At 44.5% G+C, this 27,546-nt stretch overlaps 1 protein-coding gene across 2 annotated transcripts in view; it reads left to right on the top strand.

The window, feature by feature from the left end:
• The first annotated feature begins 1,149 nt into the window (after positions 1-1,149).
• Positions 1,150-27,546, top strand: part of LOC144142502 (xibalbin-1-like) — a 162,731-nt gene continuing 136,334 nt past the window's right edge. The window contains exon 1 of one of the 2 annotated variants that reach the window (XM_077674058.1): positions 1,150-1,192. The gene's annotated coding sequence lies outside the window, so the exon portion shown is untranslated. Of the gene's footprint in view, positions 1,193-5,423; positions 5,969-27,546 lie in introns of those variants that run through there. The other variant, XM_077674054.1, reaches the window with a different exon arrangement.

The raw sequence follows: 27,546 nt of genomic DNA, 5'->3' as shown, positions 1-27,546 counted from the left end.
GCGAGCCAGTAAGAGTCATCGAATCGCTTTTGTTCGCTTTACGTCATTCCTTCCTTCAATGGCTGCAAGATGCGTGGGCTCCCGGGAGCTTTGTTTAAGACGGCCGAGAAGACTGCGTGATGTTGCAGGCCGGCCCCACTCATTAGCAGTCACACTTCGAGGCTTTTTTGGTGTGCCATTTATTATCAAGAGAAAATGTTCCCGCTGGATTTTTATGCGGGCCTGAATCATTGGCTGGTGAGTTGTCAGTGTATATTTCCTTGGCCTAAAATAGTCACCCGTAACAAATTCTCCTCGTAACTTTTTTCTCCGCCACTAATATCATCGAAAAACGATAGTCTTCCGTCGTTCCTGCCCCGTACCACTCTCTCCTTCCACCCCCCTCACAACACTCGCAATCGTTTCCTCCCCTCTAGCCCCTTTCCTGATAAACGCAATGGAACCTCGTTTAATTTAGTAATCCCGCGCGCGTACGGTTCGTGCGCCACTTGCTCCGCCGTCCTTCTCTTTCTGTTGCGCTTATAGCATCCCGGGTCGACATCTTTTGTTTTAGTGTTTGCTTTTACCTCGCCGTTCTTCGAGACTTTTTAAACGCATTGTTTTTTTCTTTGCTGTCATAAAAACTGGTCCAACGTGCGCCCGTAATTAAAAAAACACTGGTATTCAACGTTATGTATAAAAATTTGTCCCCAAATATACCTGACGTTACCACTGCGATGACGACTGCTGACGTGGCAGTCAAGGCTCAAGTACGTTTTAACGGCCCTGTATATATTCACTTCCGATTGAAGCATTCTTTATCCTTGTTTTGTCATGCGGTTGAATCTAGTAACAGATGTTCAGACAGACAAACAAGCAGGCAGCGATTTTCGCATTTACCTTGGTTACGCAAGAAAGGCTCTTGTTTTAAAACCTTTTATTTATCGCATTGACAAATAGCGCAGTCCCTGAGATACGGCGAGTTAGAATTCGCCAAGAAACATATTTTTACCAGATAAAGTGACGAGAGCTTCAGCGCCAAACCGTATCTAACCACTGCCATATTTTAGAGTATTTCGAAAAGTTGGTATCGGTTCGTGACTGGATGATATCAGCGTTGTTGCGGGGCAAGAGTGGCGCTAAGAAGCTTAAGTTTTGTGCTTATTGCAGGACGAATACTTCTTCCAAAGGCTTCAAGCCAACACAACCACAGGTCTGTCGAGTTTATTCTTTGTAACCGTATTTTTTCACTTAATCCCTTCATCGAGAGCCATGTCTGCTACTATATGGTGTGTCTTCCGTAGTTTTTGTTTTTAGCGAATGGTTCACTCGATGCTATCCTAATCAGAAGACGATCCATTGAAGATTACTGTGTGCGTTTCAACTCCTGTGACTGGCAATAACCGTGTTCCCTGGAAACGTTATACACAAAAGAAATGTGCCCCGCCACTCTTTCAGTGATGCCAGTCTTGGAACTTGGCGAAGGTGAACGAGCTTTGCAGTGCTGAAGGCCAGTCTGCTGGCTAATGTGGGTGTCTGTGCGCCTGCCTAAAAACTTATGAAGCAAAATTCAAAAAGAAAAAGAAACGAAAACACTGTTCCGTGAAGTCAGGCCTGCATTTCTCGTTAAGTAAAGCGTATCCCCATCATTTCTTTGTGTTCTTCGTCTTCACTAAAGTTTTTCCCTAGCCTATTCCTACGTAGGGTATCGTTATTTTTTTCTACGCCCTCTTCATTAAAACTAGCTTTTTTACCATTACGCAGTTTTTCACCACTCAGGGCGGTCGGGCTTTTTTAGTTGATTTTCATTCGTTCCGATTTAGATTGAATTAACTTGACCACGGTCGTACGTTTCCTCTCAAACTGATTCTTTCGTGTGTCTAAGCCAAATAAAAATTGTGTTAAACTTCACCCGCAAAATTGATTTCGAAAACCACCCGTACATCTTCACCCGAAACTTGGTGTAAGTGAAGTTTTTAAAACAACGCTACGAGTATTGCAGGTTTGATGACGCCCGCCCAGAGTGCAAACGTTCTCACGCAATTGTTAACGATCGCTGCTGTCAAGAAAGTGCCCTGAGAGAACTAAAAAAACAGAAATGCTCCACCGACTTTTGTTTTCCGACCTTGTTTTTTAGGAAAATAAAAAAAACGGCAATAAAATAAGCAACGGGTGCAGACATGCGCGTTACCACTTCATCCAAGAACAAGTTGTTTAGTGTACGAAGATGAATCTAAATTAAAAACTGAGCCATAAGCTTCGTTCTCACTTCGCCCGAAAGCTGCGAATGAGAGAAAACATCCCTCGAACTGAGGACGCGCGATTTCACAAAGCCCAGCCAAGCCATCAGCAACAGGCGATGCAGGTTCGTGAAGCAGAACAAAACCGCGAATTGTCCATGTAAGAGGAAAGGCAGAGCATTAGCGCCGAGAGACAACAGATAGCAGCCGCTTCTGTCGGCTAAAACGAAACGCTGCTCTGCGCAGGACGGTTTCGTCAACGCCGCGGTGCGGAGGGAATCGATACGGGTGGCAGCTAGTTGGCGGGACGCCAGTGGAAAAGAGAAGAAAAGCTCCCTGCCGTGGGGAAGGGAGGGAATACTTTGGGGAAAAGGGGAAGAGCAGGCGGGTGCAGAGGGACCAATTTTCTCCGCGCATGCGCTACGGCGTCTTTCGCGTGATCGTCTTCGGCCGAATCGCGCCCAAGAGCTGGAGACTTGCGACAGCCGCCTCAGTGGTCGTACTCAGCGTCGTTCGTGAGCTGTAAAATGATTCACACCCTTCAGGGTAATTTTCACTCTCTATAATAGCCCCTTACAACCTAGCAAAAAACACTCTGTTTAGGGTGTTTTGTCCTTAATAACACCTTTCAAACCTATAATACATTTTTCTATTCGGGTTATAAAGGGTGTTGTAAACAACAATGCACCTTTTAAAAGGGTGTGTTGAAGATGGGTGTGTTGCTAAACTTCAAGAGAGATAGTTAGTCAAAGACACTGAAAACTGCCCTTAAGGGAATAAGTCATTTTCAGCGTACGCTAATTTGAACCAGATTATAAAAGTTTTGGTATCAGCTCATTATAGAAATAAAAGCAAAATAAAAATCAGACGTTTGTCTACAACTTCATAGATGTTCAGAGATGCCTTATACGCTTATACGCTGTAAGGTTTATATTACACCTTTGGCAATGATTTACTTATTTTTAGGTTTTCGATGGTGCCCTCAGGGTTTAGAAAAGTGGTACAGACGTACTAGTAGTTCGTAAAATTGTTTTTGACAGGGTATTTTCAAAGTAATTTGAATGGCCTTAAAGGTTTTACAAACCGTCGGAAGTAAATATCGTGCGCTCAGTAGCATGCATGGTGTTTATTTAGTGACAAACGGGACGTTATTTTTTAAAACAATACCTGACGCTGCGTTGCTGTCCATTCTATGTCCCAACATTTAGGAACCGAAATGGCCACGTCACAAAATCATCCGACCACCAACCCAGGCTAAAAAGTGCTGCCAGCTGAGAATGGGCAGAAAATACAGGCGCAATTGACCAGAATGATGGTTGGCGATTATGTCGGCTGGCTTCGACTTCTTGCGGCTATTGTGCGTGTTATAGGACATTTACCATTGCCGGTTGTGCGTAGAGTGCTGGCCACAATATGGGCCTATAGTTCTCGTTTACCATTATTAAACCATTCCATCGGATTTGTACAATATTGCCCAGAAATTCATCAAAGTATAAACCCATCATGCATTGCGCCAAACTGCAGAGTATAGGAATCTGCGTGGCGATTAAGACTTTGGGTTGACTTTCAGCTCTTTTTCTGCCACATTTTAACACCTCGTAAAATGGTCGGCTTAACTAACTGTGCCGTTAAATACACACATCGTAACGCTAGGTACAGACCACTAATAAATATTTCCAAGTTTCCTCGAGTGGTAGTTGGAAAGCTGCACGTGAGTGATTGTTTCTCCACTTGCAGGAATATTTGAAGCTATGTTTTCCAGAACCATCTATCCCCATCGGGCCTTAATGTGAGTCATCGAACGAATGCTGCTGGTGCTTCATACGAGACGATTCGTGTCAAAGAAATAACGTTTTTTTTTTCTTTATAGGGGTAATCCACTTGCCACACAGTGCAGCCAATGCCTTAAACAAGCTTTCGCCTTGCAAATCGCAGAACAGTGTTGTTGAAAAAGTGAACTTGTGCACACTGTATGAACTATTGGGTAAAATTGAAGAAGCAATATTTTATTCGCATGTTATTGGGGCCAATCCAAAGGGCCTAAATCTTCAGGTCTTTTTTCTGCGGGCAGCAGACAACAGCCGGCCAATAATGGCTGCGGCTCTTGTTGGCTACAAATTTTGTGTTATACTAAAGGTCGTCGTCGCTTTCGGCTCCTTAAGCCACTGTCCTGACTCCTTCATTCTCTTCGAAACTTCAAGGCTGTTTGTTTATCTTGATACATACAACTCAACCGCACTGATCCTTACTACTCTAAACCTTACATACAACACTTAAACTCACTGTTTTATACTGACAAATGCATAATTAAGCTCATCAAATTCAGCCCGCCAGTATAAGTTCTGGGACGTAAGAAGTAGTTAGAAAAAACGTTTTGGCAACATTATTGCCAGTTTATGCGAAGTTTTGTTATATTTTCTACGTTATTACACTACTGCTACCACCGCGCATGCTTCATTTGACTTGCGCCATTGTAACCTGCAAATAGCGGCCAACTAATCAGCACCCATTCATGCCTTGCTTTTTTTTCAGCCCCCTCCTCCTTAGACCGGAGATAGAAGTAAGCCGCTTGTGTATTGGGTTAAGGATCTATAATACCGTTGTAAGATAAGAAGCTTCCCATATGTACACGCGAACAGACAGTACGTGATGAATAGAAATTCAGATGCCATAACAACATTAGTCTCCGTGATTTGGGGCCTGTAAGAGTGCAAAGTACACGGACCCCACTTTTCCGCCAAGTGCAGTTGCTAAATCAAACCCAATTCCTTGCCTTACTAAGGTTTCCGGAGTTTGTTGCATAAACTGTAACGAGCCGTTCAGCTGCCCACAACAACGGTGCAAAGCGAGTGATGAGCCCAGAAGCTGAAGTTCAGAATATCTGCCATAAAAGACTGCCGGAGTGTGCGGGGCAAAACTGTGAACGAGTGTGCGAACAGGGAAGGAGCCGAATGAAAGATAGGGAGAGGTCAGCTTTAAGGAGAGCAGCCAGCCAAAGTGGGGGGGAAGTGAGCGCGGGAAGGAGGATATTGGCGGAGAGGAAAGGGAGCAGGGGAAAGACGACGCACTCGCGGGAGTTGGGAAGGAACGAGCGGCGGTTGTGGAAAAGGGAAGAAAGGGGCCGGAGAGGGCGGCGGAGGCAACGGGGAGTGGGAAAGGAAGAGAGAGGGGAGGACGTCCCCGGCGAGGCCGAGTATCTGGCCGACGAGCGTGGGATTTCGGGAGGCCGATAAAAAGGGAGACGCGTGCGGGCGGCGCGCCGTGTTGCTTTGCCGGTCGCGCGCACGCTCGCCAGCCCACAGCAGTAGAGGAGCACCGCTTGCTGCATCGGACTCGTCGAACGAAGCTGAGGGTCGCTACCGCTTGCCGTTCGTGCCTCCCTATACGTCATACCGGACCTGACGCCCCCGTTTCTCCCGTATTGTGACCCACCATTCGGTGTTCCAAAAGTGAGACGCAGATCGAAGGAGAAGGAAGCCGAGGTGGAGTTCTTTGACGCCTCCGCGTATTGACTCCGTTCTTTTTCCTCTGCCCCGTGCGCTGAGTTTTCCTCGCTTGGTTATTCTCGGTGATCTTGTGCTGGGACACCCGTGGCTGGAACGGGACACAGTGATTTTCTTACTGAACTGTCTTCCTGGACTGGCACCCTTTCTGCTTGTGCCTTCGTTGCTCCCTTGTTTTATCGGGGTCCTACAGAGCGTTGTCTGCAATTCGTGCACACCGGTAAAAACAAGCTTCAGGCTCGAGAGGTAAGTTTTTTCCGTCTGCTTCAGAACTGTTGTCAGATGCCACTGTTAAAACTTCGCAAACTTGACGTGTACTTTCGTTAAGGACAGTGCAGCAGCTGCTGAGAAAGCAGCACACCTTCTTTCGGGGTTAAGCCGAAGAAGCACACTTGTTGCTAAAGTGGTAAAAGGCAATTTGGCAAGCCTGTAAGATTTCGGCTGCCATGCTCACATTACGTTTTGTCACGTTCTTTACACTGGTTACGCCGCTACCCGTTTTAAGCTATTTGGTGAACAATAATATACGTCACAGGTTCACCAAGTCTGAACGACTCCCACGGTAAAATCATGTTCCCTTTCATAGCAGCTATGACCCTCGTTTTTTTCTTTTCCTGTCACCAGGCCTCATAAACTACACATTTAACACAACAGCGTACTCTACCTCACACCAGGCCTGTAAACAAATGGAGTGTCGAAAGCTCAAAACGTAACCCCGCTTGTGTTTCAACAGACCAAAATTCGCTGGGTTTTATTTGGGATTCGAAAATTGGGCTTCTGCTTTACTTCAACGCAAGGTTGGTTCGTTTTTCTTGCCCATTCTGAGTGTCCCACCGCTAGAAAACCGCATTCTGGGGGTGTATGACTAATGTGTTGTCGGAGAAAAGAAGACCAGGCGTTTCTTCCTGCACACGCGAGATCGATCCCGCGTATGCTTGCACGCGCACGCACAAGCAGAGGCGCGGCGTCCTCTCCTCGACGCTTACTGATGGATAGCTTGTTGCGCGGTAGGTGAACCAGATGGACTTCCCCTGTGGCCGGACCGCTGTCACTGCGGCGACGATCTGTCCTCACTCGCTTCGGGAGGGTGGTCGGATATCGCTGCCCGACTTTGGGCCATAAAGATTGTTTATTTCTGATTCTGTTGCATCTGAGAGAAATAGTGTTATCTTTATCGATAAGGAATGTCCTGTGGTCTTTATGCAAACAGCTTCGCCTCACTACGAAAGCCCTAAGGTATCTAAAAGCGTCTATTTCTTCTATGTGCCAGCACGGCACCATATACGTTAAAGAATTATTAGAAGTTATTAGACTCTAGGCTTTATTTCCCCTTTATTTCTTTTGAGTGCCCTATGTTTAGAATAAACGTGGGACGCAAAAGACATGCACTGTATCCCAGTTTTCTGTGAAAAATAAAAGATTTAAATGAATGCCGTAGACAGAAACGAGAGAGAGAGAAAGAGAGAGAATAAACTCCTTTATTAGCAAAAAAAATTGTGGAGTGGTGCCCTCGTTTCAGGACCCGTGGGCTCCAACGGAGTTCAAATAGTACAGAAGAAAGTGTTACAACGATATGTGTATGAACTGCAAAAGAGTTCGTGCTGAATATTACCGCTGCCTTCCGTATAGGTATTAGTCTTCCTTTTACTAGCGATCACGGTAGGGTTTACCCTCCGGTCAAAACGCAGGTCGTCGCTCCAAAGACATTGAAGGAACACTCCCATCCCATTTTCTACTGGCCGCATAAACTCATTTCCTGCAGCCCTTGCTAGACCTCTTGGCATTCACTGTGCAACCTATCAGACTTCAATTGATTCCACTGCTACCAAAGGAAATAACTAACACATATTCACTTGTTTCATGTCGGTTATTAATTTTCTTTGATGTTGCATGGCGTGTTTTGACCATGCAGCTTAATTCGAAAAGCGCTCAGACGGACAGTTCATTTTCGCGCAGTGCCGGCTTTTCTATTGAATCGAAAAATCAGCTGCAACTAAAGTAGCATATTGGCAGCAGTCTCTTACTTGATGACTTTGCTAAGTACCACCAACCTACGGTGTAGCGCCATGCAAAAAACAAAATCACGGCAGCCGACTACTAGGTGAATTTTAAAAATGTTGTGGCTTCAAACTTGTGCTGTTGATAAAGGATGAGAATCGCAGGTATTTTGTCCTATACATTTTCTTCCCCCATTTATAAATAAAGAGCATCTTATTTCTAATGCACCATCTGCGCTACTCTGAGAAGGATTAGTTGTCTTTAGTTACGAACAAAGCACTAGTTTTATAAGCGCCAAGGAATAAATATACAAATTGCATTGTAAGCAGTCTTAATATAAGACGTGGGTAGACATCACATGGCTCAAACTATTTTGAGTAACAGGTTAGAAGGGGTCTTCTGTGGGCCTATTGATGCATGTCTGAACGCAAAGTTAATGGTGCAATTTGGACAAGATAGGAGAACAAGGAACGCACAGAAGCTTTAATTATCAACTGATATTTGTTTATTGTTTTTTTTTTCTGATACTTTATTATCAATCCAAACGATGAAGGACTCAAATAAAGTAATACTCACGACTTCGATGGAAACATATGTGGTCGGAAACATTAGACAACTGTCCTAAACTTTTGTCGTTGGTGTACGGTTTGAATTTGGGGGGGGGGACATTAACATGTAAAAATTTTAAATCTTGTGATATATGAGGCAATAATAGCGTAGCTTGAAATTGCGTAACCTCATCCGAAGAGAAATCTAACTTCAGGGTGTTTTTTTGGTTTGCCCTATATTTTTGAGCACTCTAAACCAACATATTATCCTTTTTGTAGCCTAAAAGACGCCAGAAAACATGCTGGTCGTTTACGTAGGCAACGGTTGACGGATTATCTGAAACGAACATCATACAGAATAAAGCGCAATTTAAATTTAAAACCAGCTGTTTAACTTTAAGCAATGTGCCAACTAGCCGTGAGCCTGGCATTGCTTCGGCAAAACCCCCTTTGTAAAACATTTCCAGGCTTCATTTTAATTTATTTTAGTATTTTTTCTTGTACGAAACGTACTTCAAAAAAGAAAAAAAAAATGTACGCAGCAAGATGCAATTGTCACAAGGGTAAAAATTGGAACAGACTGCTGGCGTTCTGTAGAATGTTCAAAAGGAGAGAACTTTGTTGTATTGTCGTCACAGGAGCCATGGTTTATTAGCTATTTGCACCCTGCGCTGCCCCCCCCCCCTCTTCCTCCACTGAAGCATCGTTTTTCCGTTCGAGGATCAAGGTGAGTCGCAATATTAATTTGAAACTACCGGCTTATTTGGTTATCTAGCGTGCTGTATAAAACTACGGAGCACAATATTTGCACCAGAGTTATTCATTGCGTACTTTCACACATGCCAGGCACGGTTTCAGGCAGTTATTCTTGTGTGAAACACAGCTGCGATTCTCAGTGCTAAAATTCCACGGCGTGCTTGACACATCTTCCCCAGCTGCCTTCACTTACCCTGTTTTTTTAAAGTACACTTGTTGGTGCTCGCCACGAATTCTAGTGTGTGACTTCTGTGAACTACGCGTATTGAAAAAATACAAACTTTCGTCACATGTTCCTTCACAAATTTTCATCAATATGCTTTACAAGACCCGCAGCCATTCGGTAAAAACCAAACGACAAAAAAAAAATTCAGAGACTTCGATTGTATCTACATCACAAATGGAGGCATTCGGCCGGCTCATACGCAGAATGGCTACCTTCAAAACAGAAAACAATCACGACACTCCACAATCTATTATCTCGACTGTGGCTCTCATTCATCATAGGTAAGGGCGGCAGCGGCTTTAGTTGTTAGCTGTCCTGCCGTCGAGAAAAACACACTACACGCGGGACAGTGTATTCCCTATCATACCCCCGAAGTCAATAGTTGGAAACATCTGCAGAATGTCTGAATAATTTTCGATCGTTAAAAAAGGCCTGCGAGTGGCTTCTTAAAATACTAGAAGCTTGGTAACCCACGTATTGCGTTCCTAGCGTGACTCTACTCCGGCATATTCCCTTAGCTTAATTTTAATAATAGTTGGAGGTGAACTAAACACAACAATCCTGTCCTACCACATAGATGATAAACACGTATGGTCTCTCGCGCTTTTTTTTTTTTTTGCAGCTTTCGTTACGGTTGCACCCTCGCAGAGCGCTACTCAGATACCCCGCCAAAAACGTGGCGACGGACAATACGCATTGGTATTGAAATGTGAGCCACGATCGCCTTTCGGTACGGAGCTCCTACATTCACCATCAGTATACTATCTGGTCTCTCGATGCGCTGAAGTCCAGCTGATAGAGGGAGAATAGCAGCAACGGTTTTAGAACCCAACTGCAATGTACATGTGAAGCAGCCCAGAGCACAACACGTTTTCTACTAAATCTGCCTCCAGTGAACCTTTAGGATTCAATAAAAGATTTTCCGTGTCTTTTACAGTTATTACCGGACCCCTGACATGTCATGCCACCTTTCCGCGAGTACCGCAGTTATGTGTCGCTTCATAGGACAAGCTGACAAGAACGTTATTCGTGCAGAGTGCGTCGGTGTCCCTGTTCGATTTTTTTGGAGCCTGGTTGGCTTAATACGATATACGCCACTGATGCCGTGGCATCTTCCAACTTTGACTGAATCATTATTGTCTCATGACATTTGTTAGCACCCCATTAACATAGATGCCTTTATTTTGTAAGAATCAGTGGATTGAGGCGCGGCAAAAGTGGATGCTGATAACCCATGGCAGGCGATTACGCATACGTAAATAGAATTTTATAAACACAGGTAGTGACAACCACGCCACACTGCTACATAAAATTACGCCTGAAATCTGCATGATTGTTAAAACGGCGCCGTCGCACACGTCTATCGTCATAGTGCAATAATCAGCCGCGAGGAAATCGCAGGAGTGATAGGCGATCATACAAGTCACGCGATATCCTTTTGACAGGCGGGTGTACTACTGCTTATCCCTTCGACAGTGTTCGAGAATTCCAAACCTTCGCTTTGTGACTCAAAAATAATCATCTAAAACCATAATTGTTTTGTCGTTTGCTTTGTTCACAGATCTACATCCGCCCTTCTAAAGTAGGTAATTTTGCCATGTGTGTGTCGTTCTCAGCGTTACGTTGTCTCCCCTACAAGTATTGCCTTGCCTCCCAGCCAGGCCGGTCTTGAGACGTCAGCTAGTATTTCCCCGCGTTCATTAGTTTGAGGCAGCCAATGACGCGCGCGGAAGACGGGAAGAAAACCACCCATACCGCAAAGCAAAGCCTGCCACCTGCTGCACCCAAACATGAAAGTAAACATGGCGACGAAGCTCACGAGCACCGCCGTATGTTCAAGCATCAACCTATACCTTACACTCACATTCTGAGAAATACTGTTTGTGATGTGTAATGTTTTCAATTCAAGGAACACTAAAAATAGTGCCAGCTATTGCTTCGATTCATGCGAAATGATTTACATTGGGCAAGCTTATTGTCTATAGAACTTTGTTTTTTTTTTAGTTGAACCAGATTGGTTTACCGGTTCGGTAATAACGTCTACGCTTCGATGTCCTTCCTTTGTTCTTGTTGCAGAATTTCGAGTCAGCGTTCTGAAAGCCCGAATTTAGTGAGTTCGAAGCCTTCGCTTGAGTAAACAAATTCACATGCACTCTCAGTATAGCTTGCGCTGCTATGAAGTTATTTTCTCCTAAATTTTCCCCCATTTTGAGTACGCGCGTTGAGCGTTTCTCGTTAGCCCATCTGGGAAAAGATGTCAGTATTTTCCTTTTCTTGAAACTTCGAAGCAGATTCCAACGGCGAAAGTTTTCTTCTTCATGCCAGTCTTAAGCTTGCTGCAACTGTTCGCACGGTTTCATAACATTTCATAAAGTGTCGATACTGTTGCCGCATTGCAGACACTTCATTCAAAACTCAACTGAGTGCGATAACCCCCTTTTTGTTTCGCCGAAATCCCACCATAGGAAAAAAAAAATTCTCAAGTTTAGTGAGAACATTTTACACACTTGAATTCTAGAAAATGATAACGCTCCTTTTAGTTGTACTTTCCTATTTGGCGACACTTACGGTTGGGGTAGCTACTCTATAATAAATAAAAATAAATATTTTCTTTTTCGTGTCCGCTACGCTGAAATATAACATTAGTTCTGTTAATAGAGTGTACCGTAACTAACCATACGTTACAGACATGCCTTCTTTACCTTTTGAGTTGTTAGTTCCAGAGAGGAGGAAAAAGAATAAAAATATATAATTAGCTGTTACATCACTTAGGTCCATCGTTGGTTTAATATGACTCCAAATCAAAATACTAGCTCTTACAATTTTATCACTTATTTTGGGCAACCAGGAAGCCTTATATGCGTTATAGAGGCTCACGCAACTATGGACGCATGTTAAGCATCACGCACCTTGCCCAGTCACTTCGGATGAACCTCAGACGCCACGAAATTTTGTAAATATTTTCTATACAAACAGAACCAATAACGTGAGCCTTACGCCAACAGAATCACTTCAAAAGTCATCTCCATGTTTCTCAGCCAAGCCGGCTTTAAATAGTATGCCGAGCAACGGCTTTGGTTATTCTTAAACTTGAAATTTTAATAAATTCGGATGAAACTTCACCACGCGCCATTTACCGCTCGCCATTACGGATCTCATCGCACCACTCGCTTTTATAGAAGCAGTGGGAACTGAGCGACCGTTGCGCATCTTCATTCCAGTCGATATTGCGAACCACAGTGATGTCATCCAGTAATGACTCGTGACGTTCGTCAAATAACTGCAGAGACTGCCCTCCGGCGCTGCTAAAATGGAGGCGCTTTTTGTATGACGGTTGATGTTTAAATTTAGACCTCTTGCCGCGGTATTAAAGTTTAGAAATATGGAGTACTTCCACACTATTTCCCTATGCTTGATAGCTGTCAAGGCGCCAAGATTTCATTTTCCACTGCGCTCCCCCTTCGAAATTAAAATGTAGAGTTTGACGCTTTCGAGCAGAGCCTACAAAATAACAAAGATAACACTGATTAGCCACTGCACTTCTTCGCACAAAAACATTCTTGTGTTAAACTTTTCTTTGGTTTTTGCTTTTCTTGCCTTGTGCCATTGAAGGAAGACTGATCATCAACGTCATATCCACCGTCTAAAGCGTAATAAAGTTTAGTGTAAAAAACAAAGGGTAACAAAGTCCTTTAGACAATTTTTTCGGGACACCACTAATAGCCTTTCTCGCCAGGTTTCCTGTTAGGAGGAACTCAAACCTGTTCATACATTTTTTCGTGAATCCTACCTTATTTTTCGGTACATAGCCCCCCCCCCTCCCTCCATTCCCTCCACCCCCTCAGAGATTTATACGCCGCTGAAGGAATATGGGTGATTCCGGTATGCTATGCGACAGCCTGTCTCATTTCTAACGCCAGTCTTTTAGTTCTATTTTGTAGCGGGAGCTAGACTGGCCGAGACTGAGCAGTTTCACGTGGCTCTTAGAGAGCCGTGCAGCGCATGCGTGAGGAGCAGTGACGTCACACGGCGCACAGAACGTTGCTTACTGCCCGGCGTCTCTCACACACCCCACGCGCCCAGCGTCTTCGCCGACCTCCGTTCCGCACGTGGAGGCCTGGTCATCTTGATGATCATGCGACGGGTGGCCGGGTGTGGAACTGATGGCTCGTGCGTCGTAGCAACACCGGCGTGCGCATGTGGAACCACCTTAGCTCTGCGGTGATCGTTTACGCTGCGCCGGTGCCGTTTGATAAATATACATGTGAGACATAATGCGTATACCGTGTGTGTGTCATTGAAGCAGCAGTGAGCATGATAAGCTAATCCTAGACAACTAGGAAAGCTAAGAATAACCAGCTGAACCTTAGCTTACGGTATCCTGGCATAGCTGAGCTAAACCACTGCTAATTTTTTTTCCCTCTACCCTATATCCGCACCGCGAGGTACACAGAGTATGTCGTTGCTCGGCATGTCGTTTGGTTACACGTTAAGGTTTTGTAACATCCAGCGAAAACGAAATATGTTAGGCCTTCCGTCATGATCTCACTTTGCAACAAATAACAATTACCCATCGGAATAGCTATTCACTGCACTCCCTCTACTTGAAACTGCGGGCATCGGTTCACGTAGTAACACGTCGAGGTTTAACATTACGTGTAGGCTTAGGCGCATGGCCACCTGTTTGTGGTATTTTAATAACGTGTTTCATACCCATAGTGGCACATACCACAGTGTTGTATGGGAAGTGGCCAGACCTCAAAGCGAGACGTTTGGCATAGACTCAGGCTGGACCACACATTAGCAGCTGTTAGTCAAGCAAAGTACTAATTGCACTTCAACCTGCGGTGTTAGTTTACACCTGAGCACCTTAAAGTGTCCGTATTCTTAAGGGGGACACACCTCTTAGCATTCCTACGGGCCTTACTTATTCATCACCCACGGGCTTAAAGGGATGGACGACCGATTCTTCTCGCGTATATGTTCTCTAGGTCATATGAAAGCCAGCGTTTTACATAGCCCGGTAACCACATCCAATTTATAAACAAATTGGCTGAATGTTTTTTTCATTTGGCACCAAACTTTCTGAAATCGGAAGGGTGGTGGTTCGTAGAGAGGAAACTTGACACTACAATATGTGGCCCGGTCACGTGACCTGCAAACTTAGCAGCTACTGTAACCGCTGAAACGTTTATTCACTTGTTGCAAATATTTTACCACGTGTATTTGTGTAATTTTAAATTGTATATGCATTTTTAAACATTATTTTTAAAATTTTTAGGACACGCCACCCCCCGACGCTTGGTTGATCTCAGTGTGGCTAACTGCGCCTCCACGCCCAGAATCAACGGCAGCATTCACTAAACATACCCAGTAAAGGAGCTTTGAAGATTCTTCCAGAGTCAGGGCTGTTTCTTCTGCCAAAATATTTCGTTTCAGTTTCCAAGTACACCAACGGCAGCTTAAAAAAAAGTCGCGCCCGGGAAGAATGGAACTGCCCAAGAATCGAACGTGATGCCAGTTTCTACCTATCGTCCATCCCAACATCTGGCGCCTTCGTGCAAAATAGACTAGTGAATTAAAACAAAACACATAAAGGTATAAGAAAGCCTGCTATTCACACTTTTTTAGCAGGGGACAAGTTTTTAAATAGTTTTAAATATCGCTTTTCATGCCGCATACAGACAAAAGCATGTTGCCACGCTACTGTACGTCATGGTAGCCAGCGTTAGTTTTGGGAGGACACATCGGCTTGTAGATCTAAAAATGTGGACTTAAAACGTTATAGGGCGCTATCGGCTGTCTGTCCCTTTAAAAAGGCATCGTGTAGCGATACAAAAGGTTTTACAAATTAGAAAAAATCTCCCAAACGGCATGTTTTGCTTTTTTAAGGAAATATATCCCTTCTTCACTGAGATAAAAAATAAACAAGGAACGCGTTTTGATTTATCCTGTATTCACTTGACGGCGCTAGCTGTCTAGCACGCAAGAGTTGTAATTTTTATTTTAGCACAGAAGTTACATATATCTTAACTTAGTAAACCAGGCCGCCGTAAACATTGATATGTATTTGTCAAGCTTTTCTTATTGGGGCAGGATGGTTTTTCAGTCCATGGGTGATCAAATAGAATGTCCCGTAGGAATGTAAACAGCTGAGCCCCCTTAAGCTCTGGAGCTCACTAGTATTCCAACAAAGTGTCACATCCGCACTGGCAAACTGGAAAACTCCAGAGCTCCTGAGGGTACCAGTCGATGCAAACCCTACAGATGTTCCCTGTAGTCGAGCGCAAAGCGCAAGGTTAGGTTTAAGCGCTGCAGCGCCGATGACTCTTGCTGTTTTTTAGCAAAATGTTATATTTACACTAAGTACCACATACCGACAGTGCTGTATTAGAAAATGCAAGACATCAAAGCGAAAATTTATTTTAAAGCTCCTGCGCAACCTGTTGTTACTGTTTGTCTAGCAAAGAATTACACGCCCGCATGTTAGCACAAACCCTCACTGCCGTATTCATAGTTCTTTAGTACAGGAATTTATACTGCATTCAGATAATATTCAGAGCTTGGCGCAGATGAACCTCCTGTAAATTTTTGTTGCTCCGATGATTGCGAAAATACAGATTACCCGTTGCTTATCATTTAAGGAAATATTTTGCTTGCACACGTGTCTCTTTCTACCCTCTGTTAGCCCGTATATTTTGGTCGGCGGCCTGGGCCATCAAGGGAAGCAAATTGCGCTGTATCGTCTGTGCGTAGGAACTACAAAAGACCGTCGTTGAAGTTTAAATCAGAACAAAACAGAGACCACAAAGAGATGACACCGGCGCTTCCTATGAACGGAAGTTTATCTCTGAGTATCACTATCACTGAGACGGATGTGACACTTCTTAAGGAAAGAGGGTAGATACAAGGGGGAGAGACCTTTTTGGTCTTTCTGACCTAGGCGCATGTGAAGAGCCTGTTTGTTGGGCTCTGAGGGTGTGATATGTTTTTTTTTAAATAAACTTCAATTGGCAGCTAGTGCCGGTGTCGTCCTCCTTTCGTGTCCCTGTTCGGTTGGCGATGAAATATCAACGATGTATTTTCACCAACTAGCTCGTCTCTCTCTCTCTATTTTACTTCAGATAATAACGTGTACAATTCTGCTGTAGCGTAAGGTTCAGGAGTTGCTGCTGCTTAAAGGTGTGTGCGAATGTTTTTTTTTTACCAGTATTTGCCTGTTTCCCTTCTGCGTGAAGATTATTTGGCAATGGCATTGTTTGCATTATCAAGTGTGACGTTTACATCCGCCGTCATTCACACTTGGAAGTCTCGGGTACAAGTCTTACTTGTAACTTTAGCAGTGCCATTGATGATTCAGATAAAACACGGATACACAAACGCGGGCGCTCAACATTGTTAAGAACCCAAGTATATTCACACAATATAGTATGTCCCGAGTTTGTAGACGTGAGAAGAATGGTGTCATGTTGACTAAGTTAAGCATTCCTACGTAATCATTATAAGATCTCCTACCTGACTGCCTGTTATACCAAAACAAGTGTGCCTCCACTGCACAACTTCAGTCTTAGACGCAAGTGCAATTGCTATATTATTCCAAGCTGCCGAAGAGTTCTTAAGCCCCCTCTACCTAACAGTTCGGCGTCTACATGGCCGTTAAGAATGATTACTTTGTTCGCATGAAGGCAGCATCACCAATAATTTTTACCCAGGGCAAAACCCTCTTACCTCCAAATGTCATCTCAGAGAATGCCACAGCCCCACCATAACCGCGAGTCGAAGATCAGACGAAATAGAGCTACGTCGCTGGATGAAGGCCAGGACTAGAGCAATATTGCCGCCGGCGCCTCCGTGCCGGTCGGACGTCAGAGTAAAGAAGCAACAGTACATCGATCTCTCTTCGCGGGAGCGGATAAGGGCCTTGCTGGCCAGAGCATGGCAAACATCTATCAATCTTCCCGGTCGCCAGCTCCGGGGAAGTTTCCTTCTGGGATTTTGAAGGAGCGGGAGTGGGTGTGCGTGTACGTGAGCCTCTGCGTCAAGGATTCTGGAAGCGTATCCGTGTTGCTCCCCATCTCAGGATCATCGGTAGATAGACACAGAGGCTTTTAGGGGGTAAACAGTTGGGAATAGGAAATAAAGCCTGACATATCACTGATTCATGACTGTTCAAGAACGACATAGTACTTCTTTAAAGGACGCCCATTGCCCTCCAGGAGGAATAATATGAGCAGAATTTGGATAATTTATCGAGTTCAATTATTACGGTTCTACGCTGTCGGTCGTTCTTGCGAACATAGTGCGTTGAAGTGCCGGTTTTACAAAAAGAGCGAGGTTCTCAATTTTATGCGTCGTTTCTCATGGAGAAACCCAGAACAAATTTGAAGGTGAGACGTTGACTCAATTTTGTTGAAGCTACATGGTCGTTCCGTTACCTGAAGAGAACTTTATACTTGCACGTTTTGTGGCCTAATTGAACGCGATATCAACCTTAACCTGCGTGCCCGTTTGGGGATGGTTTAGAAGGTAGGAAAATAAATGCAGTGATTTTACTCACTGCACATGGGCAAAATTGTTTCTCCTACGGAAAAGTGAAGTGCTGATAAAGAAGTTTTCCCTAAAGCATTTTTTGGTAGATACACATCTTATTTACTTATAAATCTATAAATGATGCCCCCATATCTTGCTCATTGTTTATGCGCAGCTCCATTACCACTTTTCATAAGATAACACTTCAAAATAGTTGGACCACGTCCTTGCCAGTTAACATTAGATAGCTTTCTCCTGCCAACTTGATAGCTGATGGGAGAAAAAAGAGCGGCTGCAGCCGGATAAGACGAACGAATCAAAGAAAGAAGTCATTTCTGTTTGGTAACATAAAGCAGATAAAATTGCCGCAACACCATTACGTAGTGCAAGCGACCAGAAGCGACTGTGGAGGCCGCGAGTGCGCATGGCGGAGACGTGTCGTATTCAAAAGAGAGGGGACTTGGTGTCTTCTCCTCCTTTTACAACCATCCCTGCACCGTCGACTTTCCTGGGGAGATAACAGGTCATTTAGCTTCCATGAAATTCGCCAATGAATTCCCGCAAATGCTATTGCTGTTTTGCATGCATGCACCTTCGAAGGCTACCAGCAACTGTTCAAAGTGTCCAGCGGCACATGCGACTGCGCTCGGTCAGTGTCCCAACGATAAACAATAATACCCTACAGAAACTAACGATAACCAAACTACCTGAACTGTAGTTTGCACTATCAGTACTTTGTCATTCGGTACTTTGTGCCCCATTGGTATTTATGATGCGTGGTTTGTGGCGTCAGCTCTTCACGAAATTGTATGATTTAACAAGTATGCAGCTTAATTTATACCTTTACATTTGTAGCAGTACCGGGCTATTGTAGTCCTGATTGATTACCAGACTCCTGAGATCACATTTCAGAAAGTTCCAAACATTCCTACTGGAAGCTCTGAATTGCTTGGCTGGAAAACTAGAGTCCAATCTCGTGTTTCGGACAGGGAACACAAGAAAATTGTAACTGACACAACACTTTCAAACAACTAACACAAACTGAGTTTGAGGTATAATAGCGTTCCAGAAAACGTACATCCGTTTCAAACTTCAACGAAGTGAGACCACCACTGCGCAAGAGGAAGGAATCGTTACGCGCGACTGGTTCCATTCGGTGAGCGTAACGAATGATACAAAGGAGAGAGCCGGAAGGTTTTCAGTGTTCTCACTAACTGGCGTGTGAATTGCTGCACCGCCTGGAAACCGAAGCGGAGAGCATCAAGTATACTAACCGTTTCAATGACTACGGACGCCTGGGTGGCGTTCCTTATTCCTGCCCTTCCTGTGGGTGGCGTTTCCCGTGGGTGGCCCTTCCCGTGGGTGACGCTTGGGTGGCGTTCCTTATTCCTGCCCTTCCTGTGGGTGGCGTTTCCTGTGGGTGGCCCTTCCCGTGGGTGACGCTTGGGTGGCGTTCCTTATTCCTGCCCTTCCTGTGGGTGGCATTTCCCGTGGGTGGCCCTTCCCGTGGGTGACGCTTGGGTGGCGTTCCTTATTCCTGCCCTTCCTGTGGGTGGCGTTTCCCGTGGGTGGCCCTTCCCGTGGGTGGCGCTTGGGTGGCGTTCCTTATTCCTGCCCTTCCTGTGGGTGGCGTTTCCCGTGGGTGGCCCTTCCCGTGGGTGACGCTTGTGTGGCGTTCCTTATTCCTGCCCTTCCCATAATCCTACCCTTCCCGTGTTTGCAATGTATAGTTCTCAAACTAGCAAATCCTTGTATCCTTTGACATAGCTACATAATTGTCGGAATCGCAACAGCATCCTTGGTGAAGAAGCAATCCCGTCCTTCGGTCTCGCTTTTGGCACCACTCCTCGCGTACATGCAGAGTGGTCCTACTGCGAGATCATGGTATACCGTACCTGGAGCGAGATGGAGCCGCGAAGCACATGCACACGTCAATCATACAAATATCTGGAAAGCAGCCGAGTAAATATTCTGGAATCCAAACGGGTTCTTAGAAACCTCTAGTTACACGAATATATATTTTCTCTCCATTTACTTACAAAATAGAATATTTCTTGTGGCACAAACTGAGAGGTAAACAGATTAACAAGGCGCATTACTCCAGGTGTAGCGTCGAATTCATTTATGCTTAACATCTCTTTAACCAGCGTATAGAAACTGCGTCAAGCATTAGGACTAACCTTTCGCTTGCAGAAAAAGGCGATTATTCCACGTACATAACAGCGGAGGGAAGGCGTTAACACATCGTGCATCAATTAACTCGGTACGGAGTTCACATAGTGATATGTAAAAACTCACGTAGAGGACCAATGTCGTTGCTGATCCAACGCGCCGAGCCACTACCGTTTCCAATGCGCCATTATCACTCCGTAATAGCAAACAGCTACAAGCGACGAGACCAGTACAAATGGTTGTCCTAGTTGTGTAATGGCTTTAAAATGTCTCCCCGCACTTCCTATTTTGAGACATCTTTTCTCTGCAACGGGCTTACACACAACCTGGATAGATGTAAACGTTGTCGGATTAATAGCTTAGATCATTATCTTCCATTAGCCCACGCCGCTGTCAAGGTTACTCCAGCTTCGGTCTGTTTATTACCACAATATCTGGAGTTCGATAAAAATGTGCGATCGCAGTGTTTTAGGCTTCAACAGGGATCGAGGGGGAAGCTTAATTTCTCTTACCCCCACCTAGATCACATGACGAGTGGGCTCACACTAAAACAGTAGAATTCCTAAAGTTGTCAGCTGCAACGTTTTGAAATTCTTAGCCCCCCGAAAAAGCATGCTGATATATATTTTGTTCTTTTTTCAATTTCCACCTAGCAGAAAGAAGGCGCTGTTTATCCACAAGTGGCAACAACAGCTGAGCTATTTGTTTTGACAGACTCAGCGTACCTGCCAGAGCAGCGTATAGTGATTCTTCTGACTGAAGGACATTCACAAAATGATTCCAGAGCGAACAGTTTCTCTCATAATAAACGAAAGTATTGATTTCAAACTAACAGCTCAGTTACACGTTAGTGGAATTTGCGTGATTTGTAGTCCTTTATTGCATTTTTTGTGGCTTGCGCTGATATGTTCTGAATCCTTCAAAAGTAAGACGCTGTGAATGCGGTAACACAACATTCGGAATTAATGAGCTAGTTTGGACAGTGGTCTTGTGAATTTAAGTCTCATTTCTGAATGCCCTGCCTATTTCGATTAAGCTATACAAGGTTGGTTCTATAGCTCATCGACTTGTGATTTTGAATGTATATATGTATGTCATATTTTGCTTTGAGTAATGACGTTAGACAAAGCGAAAAATCTAGGTTTATGGTCAGCCGAAGAGCATGCGGTTAGCTACTCTTAACTAAGTCGTAAAAGATAGGAAAAAAGGGAAACAAGAAGAGGACGACGGAAGAAAAACACGTCAAATTGTTGAATTACGAAACTTAGTTCACACTGTCCTGCACTAAGGTCGAATTTTGCGCTTCTTCAGTGGACATGCTGAAGATAAATCCAACGCAGCCTAAACAACGACGTCTCTCTTTCACATTTGTTTGTTTTATTCTCTTGTTTTATTGTCAGGTTGTCATTACGGTAGATTATATTTTAAAAGTTTTGGGGGGTTGGTATTTGGTGTGCCCAACCCGCCGCGGTGGCTGAGTGGCTAAGGCGTCGCACTGCGGAGCATGAGGTCGCGTGATTCCTGGCCGTTATGGAGGCGAAAAGCATGACCGTCCATGCGTACGATATTTCGGCGCACTTTAAATATCCCCAGATGTTAAAAATTAATCCGGAGATCTACACCACGGCGCGCCTCATCGCCTGCGTTGCGACGGCATGTTGATCCCTACAATAAATCAATTTGGGGTTCACAAAAATATAGGTAATGAGTGACCTGTAAGAATGCCGACCGATTGCCTATACCCTTTCCATGGCATCGGAAGTATATTACATTGGGAAGGTAGACCTCGGGCAGTGAACCAAAACGTGTTTGGAGCAGCGCTTTACTGTATGAAGTGCAATGGCGTTCAGAGAATCTAAGCCACCAAAGGCGGTACATAGGTGTTGTTTCAAAATTGCACTTTTCCCAAGGATAATTTATGTTTGAAAGCTTCCACTACCAGGGCGAACATAGTCACCCTTATGCTGAAAAATCTCGCATATTCCAATTTGCTTATTTCTTCCTTCCACATCTCCTACAACACGACTTAAGCGCCGTGAAAATATTCCTCGTGCGTTATGTGCGTATTCTAGACCGGTTTGTGGCCGATGTGTTATGTACCTCGGAAGAGCCCTAAATTGGCATTTCACTCTCGCAGTTCTTTTTTGCTCTAGTTGAGCCTTGAACTTATCCAGCAGTACGGTTTGTAGTCTTTTTTTGCTCAGATCAGGTAAATTATGCCAGACACAATTGCTTATATTTACACCTCCTGGACTCCGCACTAACATAGACATACACTTGGTGGATAAAATATGAACTGCACATTTTCTCGTCACCAAGCGAATCTTGGCCCAGTTAGTGTGATCCGCACCTAAGTACTCCTCGGGTTGAACTTCAACATCAGTACTGACAAGTGGGTTATATAAGTGCACATTGTTTTGGTGGGGGAACTACAAGCATCAGTGTCAGAAAAAGTTTATTTGCGACAGGAATCTTGTGTGCCGACCCGAAGCCTGTGCACGTACTGTGTAGCAGATAGTTACATGCACAGGAGTGCAAACACCTGCCCACGCCTCTTTTCCAAATCGTTATACAAACTCTAGTCAATTGATACAGGCAAGCCAACAACTTCGCTCAATCGATTAGTGCGCAGCGTTGGGACGGACCACCACAACAACTGTGTGCGGGTTCTAAGAAGTCCAGCACAGCGTTACATATTCACAGAGTGGCACATATGAGAAGAGCCGTATTGAACGTCACTTCATAAGAAAGAGTATAGCTCAGTCTCAATACCCGCCGCGGTGGCTCAGTGGCTAAGGCGTTGTGCTGCTGAGCATGAGGTCGTGGGTTCGATTCTCGGCCGCGGCGGCCGCTTTTCTGATGGAGGCGAAAAGCAAAAACGCCCGTGTGTACGAGATTTCGGCGCACGTTAAAGATCCCCAGGTGGTCAAAATTAATCCGGAGCCCTCCACTACGGCGCGCCTCATCGCCTGCGTTGCGTCGGCGCGTTAAACCCTACAATCAAATCAAAATCAGCTCAGTCTCAAACACGATGTAAAGCGAGCCAGCCATGTCCGCTTGGACAGGCTTCATGGCGAAAATACACCAAATAAAGGTCGCACGCAAATGTAAAACAAATTGCCTTCACATTGCCAAAAACGTTTCTTCATATCTGCACGTACATTTCTCACGCCCGTGGACGAAAAAAAAGAAAGATTGAACGAATACTGCAAAAGTAATATATGCTTCAAAAAACGTCGGCCAACACGTCGCCTATGCACTCTGTCGTAATGAATGCGAGGAATACCGAGAAGCTTTCTTCATAACTGAAAGGAACTTGTTTTATATCTTAACGGAGGATGGCGCAACCTCAAAACCTTGCATCAGCCGTCGGTCCCTCACTGAGGATTTCTGCGCTCCACACTATTCTGCCTTTCACCAGCCACCCTCGTTATTACTTCCCTGAGGCAGCGTCTCCATTGATGTAGGAGATTGTTGCGTTAAGGCGTCAGTAGTCACTCTACTGCAGTTGCCTGCACGGCTACCAAAAGAAGGGCGGCCGATGAACTCTGTCTGGCGAAAACACAGCTTGAAAAGGTTTCCACTCATAAGCGGGCCTTAGCTGGCTTCATTAGCAAACCAGTGGCTTCCTATGCTACGTCCTTGAATGGCGACCCAACTCCTAATGCGGAGGTGCAAAAACACAGTATTTATTGACAGAGATCCGTGTAGCAGATGCCTAACTCGGTATATGCTTCAGTGGCAGAGCGTCGAATCGGCTCATGATGCACCTTAACAAACAACTCTCTATAGACACCCTGCAGGTGTGCCTTTGATTTGTAGAAGTTGCCGCACCCGACCATTGGACGAAACACGGTGTACAGTAGTATGCATTTCGGATGGATTTTAGGCTCTAGCAAGAGAGGTCCGAAAGGTAAGAGACTTGGCTGAGGCTACTGCGGTGGATTGTACTGGTATTGATGAATGGGAACGTTTCTATTCTGGTATACGGTCTGTAGTTTTCAGAGAGAGATTATCCCAAACCTCTTTTTTCTTGTATCCACCAAAAAACAGTACTTCGTGCACAACATTCTTTGCACGCCAGGGTTTTTATCGTAGACACGAAACAACTTTGTGGTTTTCCAGAATGAAAAAGAGAACGGGTTCCATAAATTGAATCCAACGCGAATCTTGCGAATATGCTTCCTTTCCCACCTACGAAGCCTACAGCATCCCTGGAAATGTTGTGAATTGATAAAGGGTTAAAGCTAATAAAAAAAGCGTACACTAGACTTATCGAACATTCTGGGTCATTAAACATACGAGCCCTAGGTTTAATGAACGAACAGCAAGAAAAGGACTACGCGCTGTTAAATTTCACCTCACCGGCAACTAAAATAGGGCAGGTTGGAATCCCGGACAAAGTTCACGCAGCCCTAATGATACGTGGCGAAAAAAAATGTGATAAATTATAAAATTCTTCCCACCAAGTTGGAGCAGGTAAGGTACGCTATCACACGTCTGCTGATGGGCGTGAACCCATTGTATCTTGCCATTGGCAAGAACATCGGGTGCGTTATAAAAAATGGCATTTGTTGGAACATTTTTACTCGAGTATCAACCCAGTCTTACATTATTTCAGCGTAGACATTTATTGTAAGTGAAAACTGGGGCAGCTGTTAACTTCGACTTTGAGCGCCTGGAAAACGTTAAACCAGTTTTGCTATAGAGTCCGGAATATAACAAAAAAAACAGACCTCTTCGCGCAGAAGCTGGACTCTTTCAAGCATGGTTTTATAACTTAAAATAGGTGTTTTGCAATGGCCGTCTTTTTCACCTCAGCGGAAGGCGCAGTACACGTGGTTTGAATACCTTCACCACATCGACGTCGCTAAGCGTCTTGGAACTAAAATTCCTCATCCTGGTGACTGATCCAGTATTTTCTTGTCCCACACAAGAAGCTGCAGCATACAAAATTTTCTTCCACTTGCTCTTTTTTTCAATCTCCTCCACGCTACTTCCCCTAAGGCCTTTAATCTCTCAAGCCAATTCCGGAAGGGTTCAAATTTCTGCAGAGTTTGGTTGACTTCACATCAAGCGCCTTTTCTTTAAGTCTCTTGGCAGCAAATGGATCAGAACAAGGAAGCAGGCCTTTTTTACAGGAGAGACACCTACAGCCTGGCACATTTCACCTCTCCAACCCATTTCCTCCAGTATGTTCGTCACCAGTTTAGTTTACCTTCTGCCTCCAAACAACTTATCATTTCTTATGAGTCGTTTTCCTTTACGTAATTCTTGGAATTTTCTTCTTATGTGGGATGATCAACGGCAAAGCAACCTGATCCCACGCTAGGAAACGAAGATAAGGTACGTCTTTGTCTTGCTATTTTTGGCGGGACGAAAACGATTCACCGCGTTGAAGGTACGTAATGCGAGAAGAAGCCTTACACCTAGAAAACAGCGAAGTGCCTCGATTCATGTTCAACGGTGCTTTGCCTTAGCACTAAAAGCATGGCGTACGTTCCCTCCACAGCCATTCAAAGTATCAAGGCTGGACTGGCTGCACTATGCAGGCCTGGCAGAATATTAGAAAAGTTACGCCTGCATTCTGCTGTACAAAGGGCAGTAGCTGGAGTCCAGGGCTACCCACTTTGTTTCAAGATATTTAGTTGCTTTTCTTTTACTTGTGACTTTTTCAGGTTTGATTTCGTTGCTTTAAATTTTTGGCGCTTGTTGGTCACGATTGGTTGTGGTGATCTACGTTAGGGAGAAGGAATTAAGTTAACGTTGCCGTAATCAGCACATCAAAAGTGAATTGAAAATTCCTGCGGACCGCCAGAAACGCCGTTCATTTAAAAACGCTGCCTGGCGCTACTTTACCGCAGTGCTTGTATATGTCGGAGAACACTGGACCCAACAGTTAAAATAAAGAATTAAGCAAGCTGTCCGAAAAGGTCTGAAAGGTAGAGGGGTGGTTTTTATCAAGGTTAAGCTGGAACAGGGGAAGATAAAAAGGAATCGCGTTGGGTAGTGAACGAAAGAAAGGCAAATTGGAAACTGAAAAGCAGGGTTAATGCGAGTCATTTCGGGTATAGCACCTCATAGAGAGCAGCGCACAGATGGGACAAAGAAAGTAGAGGCATGGAAATTTACTGCACCATGCTTTTATGGCATGGTTTGGGGACGTAAGTCAAGATTTGAATAAATGCAGGTGTATCGTAATGCAGGTATCCTGATATAGAAAGATAAGCACTATTGTTTTTTTTTTTATTTCAGAAAGGAGAAATGGAAGCACAATTCATATGTGTGGATTAATGCGTAGAAGACATACACGGACATCACAAGCCGTAATGAAGGAATTAGAAATAGTTTGCAGAAAATGCTGTTCATGATGTAGCATGACACATTTTATGAGCACGCGGGATGGTACAGAACCTTCGTTTAAAGCAGCGATGGAAGTGTTATTTCAACTTTTGGAATGAAATTCAGCCTTTTGTGAGATATGTTCGTGTAGATATATTACAGCCCAGTTCTACAATGCGGCACTACATGCAGCCATTACTTCCGCATATTGAATGACCTTTTCCAATTCTGATCGTTCACGTAAACAGTCCAAGTTCCGATTTTTAATATGTTCATTGTAAAGCTGCGACACGGACTGTTTTAACGTTACCTAGACAGCGAATACCTTCTGGTGTCCTTTTTTAAGAGATTATCTTGAATCCCGTTAATAATCATCCTACTTATTATTTTAAGATTTTTCGCAAGTAGCACTGCAAAGCCGTGGCAGTATATGCGCCTACGCGACCACTGACAGGACAAGTAAGACCCTACCGGTGATAGATCGTGCTTCAGTATTCGGCCATTCGACGTTGATCGACGACCCGCATGAACTCGAGGACAACACAACCACGGATCGGGCCGTATGACCTTGTCAAGCTCAGTCAGCCCTTCAATCCTACCAGGCATTGCATGTGTCTTCATCTTTCACATACTATAACTATGTCAGTAACACCTCTGTGTTTTGTCCACACTGTCATAAACTTTCGTCAAAACCCTCTAAAGCCGCGGGGAAATTCCACCCACTGCCTGAACATCACTGTGCCATGCGGTGCGTCCTCTTTGCTCCTGGTTGTGTTTTCACTCCACGTTCTTCAATCCTCGTAGTCGCCGCATAGGGCTCCTCAGAAGGGCGTGAGGTGAATAACAATAGTCCACACGGCATCGTGCCTCCGCATACAGGGCCATGTTTTGTTTTGTTTACGCGCAGTTTCTGTTGAAATTCTTGTTTTATACTTCGCAGTGGTTACTTTAGTTTTAGAGTTTCTTTTGGCACTTCAAATTGCGATGCATCCGGCGTATCTTTAGGTAAGACGACTCACTGCGTTTTTCGACGCCCCCGGGTGCGATTAGAAAGAGCTATTCTGGCGCCAAAAAGACCTGCACTTTTTTCGCACTTTCGGGCATAGAATGAAGAGTAAGTCTAAATGCAGGGACATTACAAAGTGCCAGCGTATATTGCTCTTTTAACAGTCGAAAGTTGGGTCGTCACCCTCCCGTGACTTTTAGCGCGCTTTCTTTGCTCGTATCAGTTAATGAAGCAGTCAACAGTAAGC

Source organism: Haemaphysalis longicornis, unplaced genomic scaffold (genome assembly GCF_048455015.1).
Source record: "Haemaphysalis longicornis isolate Haplotype H1 unplaced genomic scaffold, Haemaphysalis longicornis Haplotype H1 scaffold_6, whole genome shotgun sequence".
NCBI lineage: Eukaryota > Metazoa > Arthropoda > Arachnida > Ixodida > Ixodidae > Haemaphysalis > Haemaphysalis longicornis.
This window is presented reverse-complemented; position numbering and strand designations above follow the sequence as displayed.